At 38.4% G+C, this 16,512-nt stretch overlaps 1 long non-coding RNA gene across 1 annotated transcript in view; it reads right to left on the reverse strand.

The window, feature by feature from the left end:
• Nucleotides 1-1,818: 1,818 nt before the first annotated feature.
• LOC117241989 overlaps nucleotides 1,819-16,512 on the reverse strand; it is a 115,408-nt gene continuing 100,714 nt past the window's right edge. Inside the window, exon 3 of the long non-coding RNA XR_004495155.1 lies at nucleotides 1,819-2,625. This is a non-coding gene — a long non-coding RNA (uncharacterized LOC117241989). The remainder of the gene's footprint in view (nucleotides 2,626-16,512) is intronic.

Here is a 16,512-nt window from a genome sequence, read left to right on the forward strand (position 1 = left end):
GCCGCCGGCTGCTACGTCATTGACGATCCTCTGCCACCATTAGAACCTCGCCAAACCAAAGATAGAGGAAACTAGTGTGAGAAAGAAGGATGGAAGGGGGAAAGGGGAGAGAATCCAGATTTCTGATAGCTAAACCTCGAAAGAACAGAGCTTGTCGGGATATATAGACTCGAATCGACCCGTTCCATCATCGTGGTCAGCTTCGAGATTCGCTCAGAGTCTCTATAAATCGTAGAACAGTGTATCCCAAGTCTTTCTCGTATCACGACCGCTTTTTACGATAACCACGACATGCCATTCTTCGAATTTGCATACAAATAAAATATAGGAAGTATTTAGAAAAAGGACGTAAAGGTTTGCCATTACGTATCCATAGAATTCGAGAGCACAGCCTACGTAGTAAAGTTTAAAAGAATTTAAAGATAATGTATTTTTATAGTATAACGTATTTAATCTATGCAACCCTTGTGTGACGATGACTTTTTGTTATTCATCGAGTAGCTTCGTAAACTCTTTTGTCAAGAACTCTTCATCTTTTTCAGCAATTAGTTAACGTGTCGCATCCAGTATTTCGAAACATTCGATAAAACGTTTCGCTATTTTTCTTTGCGTCATCTTTAAAATGTTTAATCGTTATTTCGTAGCAACCTGTACAGTGCCTAATTTTTACTTAAAGAAGTAAAAAACACAAGGAATTCCACATATTTCAATATATGTGTCTGGAAAAATGCAAAATACTAGATACGATATTTTAAGTGAAAATGAGAAGAGCAGAAGTCGAGTCGGTAGACTAAGAAACTTTTGGTCAGTAATTGACGCGGAATGGTAAATCGAGGCGTCGTTGGTCGAATTTCACAGGCAATCTGTAACCATTAGGGGCATAATGTTTTTTCGCCATCGTTCGTATCGCTGGAAGTGGCCTCTCATTTCGAGATTTCGTAGGAACCACGACGGGTGATATATGAAACCGACCCTCCGGTGCGTATTTGATAATAAGACGTGAAATAAAGAGGATAAATTAAGATCGAGCAGACATTTTTTCGTCCGCTCATTTTAATACACGCTTTAATGTCTGCGTCTCGACCTAATCGCGGAACGTCCAGGCTCGCGGTGTTCTCCGCTAATTTATAATAATTAGAGCCGTGTCTCGCTGGTCCCCACCACGTCTCTTTTTGATCTTCTCCGTCCACCTCCATCGACCTTTCTAATTCACGTTGGCGAGCTACGCTAACTCGGTGATTATTTGCTCGCTTCGAGATCCCCTGTAATTTGGACGAAGTGGCTCCACGCACGAAACCGGGATTCGACACGATGCAATTCTGTGATACACACGTCCGGGGACCGGAGTGATATTCCACAGAAGAGAAGTCTGAAATTTCGTGTCGCAAATCGGCCACGAAACGCTCGTGGTCGCCCTCTGTATCGCAATGGTAATGGCGCCAAGGCACGATCGACGATTACGATTAAACTGGCGTGTTTGGGTGAGAAGAACATGGCCGAGTATCAGCGAGGAAACCACGAACGATCAAAGAAGTCTATTGCACGTATTTAGTGGCTACAAAAAGGATTTGGAAATATATTTATTTTCCAGCGAAACGTCTTTTTATCAAGTACCAAATTTTTATAATTATATGAAAATGCCATTAAAATAGTGGGAAATTGAATGTAGGTACTTGGACCTGGTTGATGTAGGTACGTAAATGTTACAATATAATGGTGTACAAGTACCTTTCTCATCAAAATAAACATTGTCAGTCAAAATGTAACGTAGCAAGAAATTATTTTAATTGACGCGGCTGAAGAGAAATATAGAGGATTTCATCAATTTCGTTTTCGTTATTATTTCTTCCTCCATCCTGACCTGACATTATCAGAAACCGTATACGTTATAATCCCTGCATGAGTACATAAATCTTCTACGTGAAAATAGACATGAAAACATGAAATTTCAATTAGGAAATGTGTCACAGGACAGTAGAATTTCACCAGGTGATAAATAAACATTCGTGCAATAAACACGTACTATTACTTGCAGCTTATCTAATGCGAATGATCGATCGAATAACAAACAATATCCGATTAGGATTAAGTGGCACGTGACGCTATAATTTTCACACGAAATACATTTAACATAAAATTAACCTTTGTCACTGGAACACATAAATCGACGATTAGAAAATTGTCACAGGCTAGTAAAATTTCATCGAGTGATAAATAGCCGTATATACGATAAACGCTCGGTAATACCTTCACCTTATCTGTTTCACATGATCGAATACCAAAACATACCATTCAAGTACCAAACAATATCCACATGTATACTTACCATAAATCTCGGCATCGATTAAAATTAAACGTCTGATGTACGCGATACCACTTATTCATTTATTCGAGCGTTGTACGATATCGGCAATATTGCATAGTAGATGATCGGTATAGAAATCTGCACACAAAGGCATATTTCCCGTTGAGTAAATAGACCCATGGAGCACTTTCACCGGCGTCCTTCGCGGCCTCTCACGGTTCTCCCTCGAATCTTCATCCTTGGCTACACGGCGGCCAATGAACGTCCCGCGGCGAGGGCACAAGTGGACGGACAAATTAAGTGTTGCTCCGACAACGGGCCTGAAACACGCGTCCACACTAGAATTACATCCACCGATACCGATCTACATCGGATTTGAATAATGCACCGTGAGTTTCTTCCGCACAGCGGAATAACCAGTCCATTCGAATGGCTAACAGAACGCTACGCTAACGTTCGATCAGAGTGCGATATTCGCCCCGAAAGAAACAGAACGTGTACGTGTGTACAGGTTGGAACCTACACGATGCTACGTTTTAGCGGCCAAGCATTTGATTTCGGTCGTTTTCTACCATACGTCGCGCTTCCGTATTTCTATGACTTCGAAATAATTCAAAGCCGTGCAGAGATACGCGATTAGATAGGGGATTACGAATCACCGATGGCGCACCACGAAAGGGAATCAGAACGAGTTTCGAATGCTTCTCGCTAATGAACCTACGCCGTACAGGAAACGCACACAGTGAGTTTTGTACAGTTCATTGCCGTCTCCGGGCATCGTTAGTCCCTGGCTAACCTTCACGGATTTAAGACGGTACATCACGCAGCCACACTTGGCCTCTTTCTTTCTCTCTCTCTCTCTTCCTCTCGCATCCGCTGCGTTTGTCATATCTTTATTATTGCCCTCGGTTTAATGCGCTTCCGTGGCGTGTTGCTACGTTTTCGTCGGACGTTTTTGTGGCCGGAGAGGGCGGGGTTTCGCCGAGCGAAATTTTTCGTTCCATTTCGAGGACGCGTTATTACCAGGCCGTGGTGGAGCGCAAAAAAATACTCCGCCAAAGACAGCGTCGGTAAGCGGTCGTCGTTGAGTGTGTTTGGCGAATGATTGTTCCGACGTACCCATGGAAATGAAACGTTCGTAATAAAGCAGCTGGCATTACCGATATGATATAGTTTTTTACCGGGCGTTTCTTATCAACAGAAATAGAGGTAATGAGATGGAAAGGACTGATGACGGTTCGCTGGTATTACACGAGTGAAAGTTTTTGCCCCCGCGGTATGCGAAAGAATCGAGAAAATTATTACGCTTGTTAGAGTTTTGTGAATAACATTTGATGGTGTACCGTGGCGTTGTTTTATATGACGAAAAATTATCTGCTCATTTTCGTGATAATCGACCTTACGCCGCGGTAACCTTACGCCTGATCAAAATTTTCTGATACTACTGACGCCCGGACTGGTAGTAGTATCGCCCGATTATAGGATTTCTTCCAGCTCACTAGAACTATGCAGGTTTACATATTGCCTCTCTGTGCTCTTGCAAAATGAGAAATTCGAATGTTGATGTGTTTACAAAAAATGGGATAAAGGAAACACAGAATTTTGCAGTAGTTTATTTAACGCGAAATCACATATATTCCAAATACAAAAATATTTAAAAATATAAATATAAATTTAAAATAATAATGTTCTTTTAAACAAAATTAATACTATCTTTGATGTTCGCTTTTTAAAGATCATGGTTCTGACTTTTCCGTCACGTTACTTTTTCTCCAAAATGATTTAACTTGTACGTTAAACGTTTCTCCTGTCGTTAAAAACGAAGGAGCTATTTACATTAGTTCTTATTTAAAAATTACGAAAATAATATTTAGCTCCGGCAATAAAGCAACGAATTGAAACAGATAAGACACCCTCAAATTTCCAAACAAACCACGACCTGCACGGTAGTCGGCTTGTCGAGTAAATAAAATCAAAGTATGCCATAGCCCTTTCAAGTTCTCAGGGTATAAAGACTTCAAGAGTTAGTCGGTCAAACGGGCAAAAAAAATGGAGGAAGGAGAAAAGAAAGAAGAGAGAAATAAAAAGGAGAAAACGCGAAAAGGAGGAAAGAAGCGAAGGCAGGAAGAGAGGAAAGAAAAGGGAGGAGAAGTAGAAAAGGAGATCGACGGTAGACGAAGGGATATAAGGGGTTTAGCAAAGGGGAAACGTGAAAGAGGGCCTGGCCATAACATTACAGAGGAGCCTGCTGAGTGAGATATTACCGCCGTCATAACCTCTAATAACTACACAGAGCCCTTTATAACGCCTCCCAGTGCCTCATTGTATCGCGGTGGTAGGCTCCTCTTGTCTCATACGTAATGTAGGTAAGGCTTAGCGCTGAGACCTGTACTTTCAGATGGTACCATTACATGCCGGTGTGAGTATTCGCCACTATCGAAAGCCACTACGCGAGGACGATCGGCTATGGGAAAAAGAGCGTGGCACACGTGGAGCACCGGCCTCGAGTTTGCGTATATACATACATACGGAGCATGGAATCGTGTGAAGAAGCTTGGTCGTTCCACTTTGGTCGAAACTAAAGAAATTCTGTAAATGGACGTCACGCATGTTGGAGTCACTGTGGCGGAACACGACGAGTCTTTCTTGGAAAGGAAGAAACCTTTCGGCTGATTTTGATCCGAAGGTGTCCAGGGTGGTCTGCTAACTCGCCGCCGGAACTGTGGGAATTCGGTGAGATTTAATTGCAGCCTGAAAAAGATAACATCGAAACACTGGTTTTGTAAATGCCACGCTGGATGTTGGGAGCAAGCGAAGGATTTTGTTCAGTTGTTTATACTTTGGATAGGATGACAATTTTACGTGGAGTCCAAAATTCGAGATTATTATGTAGAAAGAAAAGTTTGTTGAAGTGAAACCGCGAGAGTCGATGAAGTAGTAAAATTACGTTTAATTGCATTGGAGAAGCACGAAACATTATACGAATGAAAATATCTTCATAATTTTTGTAATTTCCCTTAATAGTTTCGAGCAATGTACATAGTAGCTATATCTTCCTCAGGCTTGGAGCAACACAACCATCGTATACCCTTGAAGGATTATTAATAAGTTTAGCACGTACGTCGATATGTATTCACTAAATGACGTAATAATGATTAACCGAAAATCTAACTAATTATCTACCAAAAAGAGAAAAGGAGAACAAACACACAACCACCGTAATAATAATTTATCCTTCGAAGACCGTCATGTAACAGGTGATATCTTCTCATACGACTCACTTACAGATACCATCACATATCTGGTAAATGATCTAATAATGGCCAGTTACTTTAACTAATAAACGATAAAAAAATAGAGAGAAGAAGGAACATACCAATGATCGAATTCCAACTAAACGAAAGTGTCTGACAGAAACTAAAGTAGATCGGTACAAAGGTGATGGAATTGTTTTAGAAGCGGTTAGTTCCTAACTAATCACACCGGAGTTTAATTAGCTTCTGATCTATGTGTTGTTACGAGCCGCTCGTATTGCGTGATTTTACAATCCGTTGGTAATACAGGTGCACATCCTGCCCGAGGTTGATAGAATACCAGGATACGTTGTCGGAGGCCTCTGCAACATTTTCTCTGTGTCTGCGTTTCTCGTATTACCTTTCTTTTATTTTCATCTTTTCTCGGGACGGGCAAACTCGTTGCTTCTTCTTTCGCTGGACCGTGCGGCGCATCTTGCAACGTCACGAGGCGTTTATCCATTTTACGTCATTTGCCATGCTCGCACCGTGAAACTGATACTCCGGGACGTTCATTTCCGCGAGGTTTTGTTGCTCCCTCAAGGGGAAGATGCGTCGGATAGCAAGAACAGCAAATTCGTTCGCGCGTTTCGCGATGCTCTTTAAGGGGAATTAGAATTACGATTAATCAGCTCCACCGACCGGATCCTCTTATATCTTCTCCCTACAGCGCAGCGTGTCGTTGCTTGATGCTCCCTTCCGGCTCGTTCCTTCGGCAACACGTGATTTTGTTATCTATGAGTTATGGCCGGAATAGCGATAAATTTTATAAGAAGAATAACGTTTCGTAATAACATAAAAATCTTATAATATCGATGTATTATAGGGAAATAATTTCTTGAACGTATCTATCGAACACGTGAAGTAGAACGAGACACTGTGGCTCATATCCCCTTTAGTGCTAAATCATAGAGTCACGAATTTAGCTGTAGCGGCACATGAGTCAACGGGAGATTCGAATCGGGAGAGACTCATATTGTTGCGCCTTGGAGTGCCAACGTTGTTTTGCTTTGCTAGGTTTAAAGGTAAACAAACTCCGGACAAAACATTATCGCCGTTGTTTGTAATCGTCAACCGGAGTTACATTTGAACTTTTTGCGATACCACCGGTCGATACAAATAGACGAACATGTTCTCTAGGACGATCATTATAGCGAGTGGAATAGCGAGCGTAGAGTTGAACAGTAGCATCGAGTAAGCGACGATTACTACCGACATACACTATCTCCGTACCTGTATTTAAAGTGATTTTAATATACTGTGATTATTACAATTTTATCACTCGTCTCTTTAATAAACCAACGCGTTTAATATACAGGTCTTAGTGATGTGGCCAGAACGTTTCTCTCTGTTCTACTCGCTTGCAACGTTCAATTTACTTTTATAAAATTGACTTCAGTTGAAATTTCTAATAAATGACCAAATAAATAATCAAATAAACGAATGGGTTTCAACTGTACATCAAAGATCAGTATGATCGTTCTGCTTGAACCCAATGTAGCGGAGCGCAAATGTATTTTATCGTTCCTAAACAGTTGCAATATGAGATTACGTATATGTACATACGTGTGTATGTGGATTAATTCTCATTGTACGATGAGAAAATGTCTGTTGAAGTTCGAAATAAAAAATCTAGAAATCGAAGTTAAATTTCAATTTTTCAAATAACTCCTGATCTGTAATCTTCTCTACATTATACACATGTCTGTCTAATGATCAGATGAAGCAGAAGTAGCGTTCTTTTTTCTTCTTTTCCATCTTAATACCTCTGTTTTACGAAGAGATGCCCGAGGGTGGTTACTTTGTTGCTTTGCCAGACTGTCAGCGTTATTCCGATGAAATTGATATTCCGAGATATCATCAGCGTTTAAAGCATGATGGCTACGTATAAATACGCGAAGCATTATGCATTATCACAGCCGCTTCGCGTGATATTGGCCGTTTTGTTGCGCGTATTTTGATTCAGCTCCGTTATCGCCGCCAATATCCTGAAGATATGCAAATTTCGTCGTCGTACACGGCTCTGAAAAGAGTTTGACAAAGAAAGTGTGTCTTTCATGATATATTAGGCAATTCTAATTAACTCTGTCTGAAATGTATGAAGTTCTTTTAAAATAAATTAACGACGATGTAGAAAAGAAAATATACGGTGAGATGAGAAAATCACGATGCAAGGGAAATGTATTAATTTCTTATAAAAGATTCTACGAAGAAATTTACTAAATTATACATGACATTTCTTATATTACCATTCGTTGTATATTAGCACGTTAAGTGTTACAGAATGTTCAAATTAAAAATAGTTTTCTAACAATATACAACGAGCTTACCGCTTTCTTTTTAAACTTCATGCAATTCTATTTCATATCGATGCAATAATGCGCATGTTGGAACTCGAGTATCAAAGAGATATTAATACAACTATGAATATTAATTAATAAAAGTGTATGCAAAGTATCAACGTACATAAGAATTTAATCTGTAAATCTTTTTATTTCCTTATTTTATTATCATCTACATTAACGATCAGACATCTTGATGACGTCATGTGCATTAAATTACTCATCTAATTTGCATCTTGCAATTGCGTAATATCATCCTATCAACCATGTATTATTTTTTTCGTAGAATGACTAAAGTGTGACTTGAGTATCTTTCTCCTTTTTTTCAATTTATATGTTTTTATTTTATTAAAGCCACCTTTGGATCACATACGAAAGAAAATAGATTGCCTGTAAACAGAGTGACATCAGAATCCTTGTCACAAATTTTTAAAATTATGGCGTAACAGTTGATATGTTTCATAAAAAATGTTGGTTGCGAGTAACTACTATAAATGATTCTAGCTTTTTAAGTTACGGATTATCATTATCGGTGACGAGAATTTAATGTTGATTACCAGTAACCAATGTAAATGATCGGAATTTTTTTCGCTATCAGTAACCTTTATCGATTGCAAAAACTTTTCCGATTGCATTCGATTATTGTCAATTATTACTAACATTGCTAATAATTAGCACATATTCATTGACAACGTAAAAAAGCGATTATAATACGTACATATTTTATTTTAAGCAAAAAAACGGTACAAAATATATGAAACAACGAATAGGATAAAAGAAATTGTAATAAAAGATTTTTATTAATACTTGTATTAATATTTGATTAGTAGTAACCAAGAAAATTTTTCGCCATTGGTATCGCTAAGCAAAATTGTGCCTCGATAATGATAATTGATAATCGAAAAAAATTCCGGCCGTTCATATTGACTAGTGATAAGCAAAGTTGAACTTTTGTTACCAATAATGATTACTGATAACCAAGAAAAATGTTCGTCATTCACAAGGGTTATTCGTATTAATATTCTTTAATCATTTAATCATCAATTTCTGTTAGATTGATCGATAGCTGGCTTCTATTTAAACAAAAATTCATTTTTACTCGCAGACTTTCCCCCCACAAATATTCAAAATAAATGTTATTTCGGATCTCTGCTTTTTGCAATAAGATACACAATACTGATCAGCAAAGTTATTAACGAAAGACCTGTCTATTACATGTAAATGTACTTTACAGAATTCCAAAAGCTACCCTCCCCCATCGTGCAGCAAAAGAACCACCGTAACCTTAAAAGCTGTTCAACATCTTATCATCGTGTCCTTCCTCCGCGTACTCGCCCTTGTTACACACAAATCCGTCGCGTGTGTACTTCCGTGAAAACGTCGAGCGCGTGTCTCTAAGCGTATCGGTGAATGCCGGAGCGGATCGTACGGCCGGTGCACCGGCCTTATGGGTGTAATGATGTTATTTTCTTGTAGCAGTAACTCCGTGGCGGCGCAAAAACCAAGCCCCCACGGCAGTTACATGTCTGTAGCAGTCCGCATACCTAGCTCGTTCGACTTTAACCCCCTGCGTGCGTACCACACGGCCCCCGTACGCATTCCGTATTCTCCTACTGGCCGGCGTGCCGTTACCGTAGTTACACACCTGGACGCCATTTGTACGGCCAAGGTAGGGGAAGCTTTCCCTTTTTATTTTTGCGTGGGTAGGCTAGATCGAAGCCACCGCTGGTGGAATCTTCTTCAAGGCGAAGCCGACGACGAGCCGGTAGCCTCTTTCGTTGCTCGTTATTACGTCGCTGTACGCGCCAGCTTTCAAGTATCCTACCTTTTTTACTACCGAATGAAGCAGCCGATAATTAAAGGCGGACCAACAATCCCACAGAACACACACGAGTGCGAGGTATTGCTGTTTTTGGGTGTGAAGGATGACTAATGAACGAATATTAACATATATACTTCCTCCTTTTCTTCAATATTCTTCCCTCTCTTTCTTAATTAAAGATTCTTTTTTTAATGCGAATACTTAGGGGACTACCTTGACCTACGTACCGAAGGAAACCGATTGCTACGGGATGGGCCGCGTGAAAAGTTGCAAAAATATACCGGCATGCTATATAAAAATATATAAAACAGTGTACTTGCTCGTTGCGATATCTAATGACACAAATTTCTGCGTGGATTTTATCTTTTTAAATTGCATTTTAAATGCATTTTAATTGCATCGAAAATAGAAATTTACGTATGAACATATACAGTCTACTAATAGCTCGTAACTCGTGTAAAGTTCTGCTTATAAACTACAGTGTACACGTGTGTACATCCGCACGTGAAAACAGGATCAAGCGCAGTAATTCTCTTGCCCCTTGTTCCATTCCACTCGTCATCTCCTCAACTTCTTAAAGTACTTCGCTTAACTTTAATAATAAGAATTCCACCATAAATTCCTCGAATCCTGTACAGAAGGCGAATCGTTTCCTACTATCCGCGTTATTCCCTCGGCAAACGTAGTTGTAGTTCGCGTCGAAGACGGAAGATCGGATTTTTGCCAGCAAGAGCCGCGAGACGATCGTAAAGTGGCGAGTCTCGAGTCCGTCAAAAAGCCCGTGACGCATCTTTGGTCTCGGGGCATTGGTCTTATTTAAGCGTCGACTAACGTCACCTATCGTCGGTAACCGGCTCCGTTTAATTTTCATGGGAACAATTTCGTGGCGCATAATGAGCGCGTTCTGCTCCACGGGGTCCGGTTGACCGTTATTAAATTCTCGGTAGAAAGCGAACCGATACCAGGCTACCGGTTCACCGGTTCGGTATGCCGCTCTCCTAGGCTCGCTCGCGATTTAACGATCCTCCAGCGAGGATCAGGGCTGTTGAACATTATCCTGAAATACGCATTATTAATGGAAATTCAACGGATAATTTGCTCTCTCACTGATGGGTGCTTCCTTCTTTCGCCGCTGGCTGAGACCGCCCCCTTCTTCGACCAACGTGTCTCTCTAAACAATTTTAGGGTTGGCACGGGTTATGGCACTAAACTGCATAGGTGACTAACGCAAATAAAATTTATGTAACACCTCGTAGTGAAAAAATACGGCTGCTCTGCCTCTGAAATTAAATGGCTTTCTTCATCAGAGCTGTAAAAGTTTATTATAATGTTTGGCCCAACACGTTGTACATTATATCTTGTGTTTTTTTATCGGAGTGTGTAGAAACATGCGTTCTCGCATATTCTTTTCCGCTTCTTTCATTTCCATTGGTGTTTTTTTTTTATTTTTACATTGCGTGTTTACGCAACAGGTGCGTCAGCAATGTTACTTAGATAATCGTAACGGCGCAATTTTTGTTTTTGAAAAAAATTGTTGCATATTAAAGGATTAACCTGACGGAACGATTTAATTGGACGAGATAATTAAATCATTATTCGTTCTCTTGAAAACACCTTGCGGTACTTCAACGAGTTACTAATTATCTTCCTTTGCAAGGAGACAATTTTTGTTAGATATACTACAAAGAAACAACTGATGCTAAATTAACATCGTTCAGCTCTTAACGAGAGTCTAGGTAGTTATTAATTATTGCACTCGTCAAAAGTCCTAAATTTTAATCACTGATTTTTCAACCTCACTAATCGCGTTCATGTGCTAAATGAACGCTGTAGCGTTCTATAAATTCAACAAATTCAGCAAATTCACTGTACAACAACTATTACAAGCCTCCAATTGTGCTGTAATGCTAAGAACACCTAAAGGATCTTGGCCGTAAGCTGAAGAGACAACAAATAGGTAAATAAATAAAAAAGAACAACAAGGATCCGCTATACCACCAAAACCCTTGAACTCTCGTTACCGTACACCGCGGATATCCTAGTATAGTGATTACTAGTAGGCGATAAAACACACGAAGACCAGCTCACGACGCAGTCCGCTGCATAATTTCCAGCGCGGTTCTTTTCTTGCGACGCGAGAGACGAGCTGAGACGCTTGTTTCACCTGGACTCTGGACCCTGTACTTGCTTTGCTCGCAAATAATACCGCGGAGCGTTTCTTATTTCGCGTGCTGCTCGCGTCGAGAACACGCGGCGGCCACTTCGACCGGTCGCGGTCACAGCTGTCCACCAGGATGCTTGATAATGCTCGGAGTCTCGCGGTACTGGCCAAGAATAATTCTGCGTGTAGTATGGACTATCATGGCTGGGACCACAAGCGGCTGGCCATTAAGACGTTGTTTATTGCTGAGGGAAAATTTTATTCATATTATGCCGCGAATAGTCGGGAGCGAAACGACTGCTGACCCGTTAGACCGATAAAGTGTCGTACAATGGATTTTTGACGCGTGTGACGGACGCTCGTTCGTGGTCCTCTTTATGCGACTGCGTCCTCGTCTGTTTCGGCTGAAATGGTGCTATTTGTATCATTTAAATACTGCTATATAGTGGTAAGAAGAAAGTTGGCAAGGTAAATGGTACGAAAGAATGCGATAATCTTACAAAATTATATTTGACAACAGCTGTGAGTAGATACAGTGGCGAACAAAGGATAGTTCATAAAAGGATAACGTTCTTTTCCAAAATGGACTTATATTTAATGAGAGCGATGAGTAAGCGTAACATATACCGTAGAATAAATGACTGTTATCAATATATGGTGAACAGTCTTTAATACAAAAGTTAATAAAATTTATAGTGTATCTATCTTAAACTCTATTTTTTCATCGCTGATGTGCGGAAATTTTGGTTTGGTTAGATCCTTTCGTTCTTAAAAATATTTAAGGACGATATACGTGTGTCTAGAATCTTGTGCTGCCTATTATATCGAAACAAATGTGGGCAATTCATACGAACATTTTGACATTTAGAATCGTGTAAAAATTCTTTAGAAATAAAGCAAAACTTTCCTATGATTCTACGTAACATGATTAACATAACCGTCTCATAAATTTTAGTTAATAACAATACTTCGTTTCCTGTCCCCTGTTTCGTAAATTACAAATTTATAAATCTAAACGATCATCGTAGAAACGGAATGATTAAATAGTATTTGAATGGATCTGGCCAAATTTGTATATTTACTTAGGTAGTTGCTCGAGAGAGCACAAAGAGTAGAAACTTGTAAGGAATGCAGAAACCTTTGCTTCTTCGAATAGCAAGGCACGTTAATTAGATGTAATTAGAATGCGGAAAAGTTTCAAACGATTTATAATTGCATGTTAGTTTAACGACGTCTCCTTACCTCTATTAAAAAATATGCGTTAGTATCAACTAGAAAAACATTCGAGGCCTTGAATAGTTTCTACATTTCCGTTTATCGATTTTTTTCTACGGAAATTTAACGATGTGTCAACCTTCCTCTATGTATGTGTTTTTCTTTTTACTTATTATTTACTTGTAACACTTGCAGTTAAAAATTTATACTAAATAACGAAAGAAACACAAGGAAACGATTAAAAATATTTCATGATTGTAAACTAAATAAATATGATTAATAATCTGGGAATTTATATTAAATGAGCGAAGCAGAGATTTGTGTCATCCTGCTAATATTAAAATAAATAAATAATTTGCATAAATATATTTATATTTCTTCCTCAAATTATTATTTTAGGCACAAGCAGGAAGCTTGGCATTTAAATATTTCATAAGATTCCAATTAAAATCGTCGTCCTCGTATACGTCCTAAATGTAAAACATAGTTCAGAAAATATGGTCCATTCGTTATTGGTAATCATCGCGTTGTGCAACACCTCGTCCCCTAGTTTCACGTATTTCAGAAAAACGCCTACGAACCTTCGCAGTGTCAACACCCGATTTGCATAGGCGCATCGATTAGCGTCCAACATTGGTCGAATGCAAATCGACCTACCCACGGCATCCGAATTCGTCGAATCAGCCAGTCGAAATTGATTTATCGCTCGTATAAATAGCTGCAGGATCCGGTAACCGCGTGTATCCTAACAATGGCGTAACATCATCGTCGAAATTCATCCTCCGATCACAATGAATGAGATACAAATTAAGTGGATGGCTTCTATTTTAACCCATTAAATATCAGGTTTCGTAATATTGAATTTCGTAGAAAATTGTATAAAAACTATTGCAATATTTATTATATTATGGTGGGATCCTTGATTTATTTATTTTGTTCTGTACAAGTCCCTGACGTGGGTTAATTGGTTTTGTGTTGCTAGAAATCGTGTCGTTCCAGATTTAGGATTTATAGAAGATTTAATTTATATGAGTTGTCATTTCAAGATCTTGTTATTCCATTCGCAAATGTATAATTCAGACATTATATTATTCGATGAACATTCTGTATTTATTGTTGTATAACCACTTTGTCTATAGATTCTGTAAAATTTTACAAAGCTTGCTATCAAATTCGGCTATAAACGGAGATCTACAACAATTAATATCATATTCCTATTTTTTATATTATTCGACATTGTATTATTCGACGAACATCCTGTATTTATTGTTGTATAACTACTTTGTCTATAAATTCTGTAAAATTTTACAAAGCTTGCTATAAAATTCGACTATAAACGGAGATCTACAACAATTTATATCATATTCCTATAATATTTTTGTGTATGTAGTTTCCCCATATTTCTGTATCATAATGCTTATTATACTTTTTACTTTTCATATACACTAGATGGTTTGTCCCATGTATTAAAGAAATGAACAAATATATTTTGCACTACGGAAAATTCAACATTCTACGTTACTGTACAATTAAATTTAAGATTTTTTAATTTTTTCTACGTGTCCTACGTTTATTTACGTGATTTACTAATTATACGCGTCGGATGGCTGCGGTTTGCGCGAAATCTTAATGACAATACTCTCGAAGATACAAGTGGTTAATTATAGGACGCGCGACTCTTTTCCACCCCATCCCGTCACTGGGCGAAGCCTTTTAAGCCACTTTTAGCCTGTCAAAGTTGTTCGGGCCGTTGCTGACACGATTGTCGGCTGCCAGTATCGTGATTAAATGCATTTCGATAAAGACGCGATCCGAAACCGAGATACTGGGAGGGACATCCACTGGGATGAGGTTGTTCGATCAGCTTCAACGTTAAAGCGGAGGCCCCTAGTTTTGGCTGCTCAAGGTCATTCATCCAACTATAACCTATTGTTAGAGATAGTAAGCGATCATCTTCTCTAGTTTTTAATTTTCGTTCTTAATAGCGGCCATAAAGGTAATAGATGATCGATAGAATTATCGAAGTAATTGATGCTGATAATAGCAGTACTAGATTAATATCAATAGGAATTATGAAATGAACATTTGACAATAATTTGGACTTTTTATCCAGACGTTCGGTTTTATCTCGAACCATAGAGTAGATAATTCTTATAGATTTATTATAATAAAGGCAGTTAGCCATTAGGGAAGTGCATAGAATTACGTGGATATTACTTTAATTAAATAGAATGATGTTTTGTAGAAATTACGTATGACTAAAGCTTTATTTGAATGTATAAACCTAATGTTTTTATAATAATTTTGCATTCTCGAAAAATATAGTGTACATTAAAAGTTACAATATATACAATGTAGGCAAATAAATATAAAATAAGTACTTTATTCGAAAAATATTTCTTATATACATATATAAGTATGAATTTCTTCTTGGATTATTGCAAATGTAATTTAATTTTATTATAATCTTTGTAAAAAAAAAAAATAAAAAAGAAGAATGAGATATTGAACAGCTGATAGCCTTGAGAGATCGGAACTCGTGGCCTTCGCTTCAGCTCCGTAAATTGAATCGTAGGATCTGGAGGAGGAAGGACATAGGTCGTGACAGGGTCAGATGTCATTTTGTACGAAAGAACGCGGAGAAACTGGAAGACAGTGGGCTCAGGGTGAAACACGTGATTGATGATAGATCCTGAAATAAATATAGCTTTTTAATTTTTGTTTCTTCCACCAAAGAAGACTTAATGGGTTTTTCGAGCTACATTCCCGAAAAGGTTAATTTATCGCGTCTTCGTGATTGCCGGTGGAAACGTTTCGTTTGGGTTGTTCGTCGAGTTTACGAGGAATTTGTGCGATAAAAGTGATGCATAAGGAAAGATAATTTTGTTGACCAACGAATCATCTTTTTCGCTTTTACGTCGGCATTTTTAAGCATTTAGAACTCGTTGAAAATTCGCGGTAATGCAATACAAGCGGATATAAAATAAATTTCCCGTCTAGAGTTGCACGATATCATTAAGTATAATTTGTTGTAAAGTGGAATTTTTCAACGAAAGTAATTTCTTCGGAAAAGAAAATTTTCCAAAGATCATCTGCATATTAGTTACACTTTGAAAAAAATGAAATATCGTTGTCTTAAGAAAATTATACAACTGGTAATAAGAATAATGGACTAAAATATCCTAAATAAAATTAATGCATAAACAAAAACAATTGTCGAATATTAATTTTATAATTTTCAAATAATTGAAACAAGACCTCGCCGAATAGCGACATTTATTATGTAACAATCTATCATTTCTCAGCCAGTTTCTTTGATTCTCCTTTCTATTCGTTTCAAACAACCTGCCATAATTCTTTTTATCGATACCAGA

The sequence above is a fragment of the Bombus vosnesenskii genome, unplaced genomic scaffold (genome assembly GCF_011952255.1).
Source record: "Bombus vosnesenskii isolate JDL3184/JDL3185 unplaced genomic scaffold, Bvos_JDL3184-5_v1.1 scf7180000016262, whole genome shotgun sequence".
NCBI lineage: Eukaryota > Metazoa > Arthropoda > Insecta > Hymenoptera > Apidae > Bombus > Bombus vosnesenskii.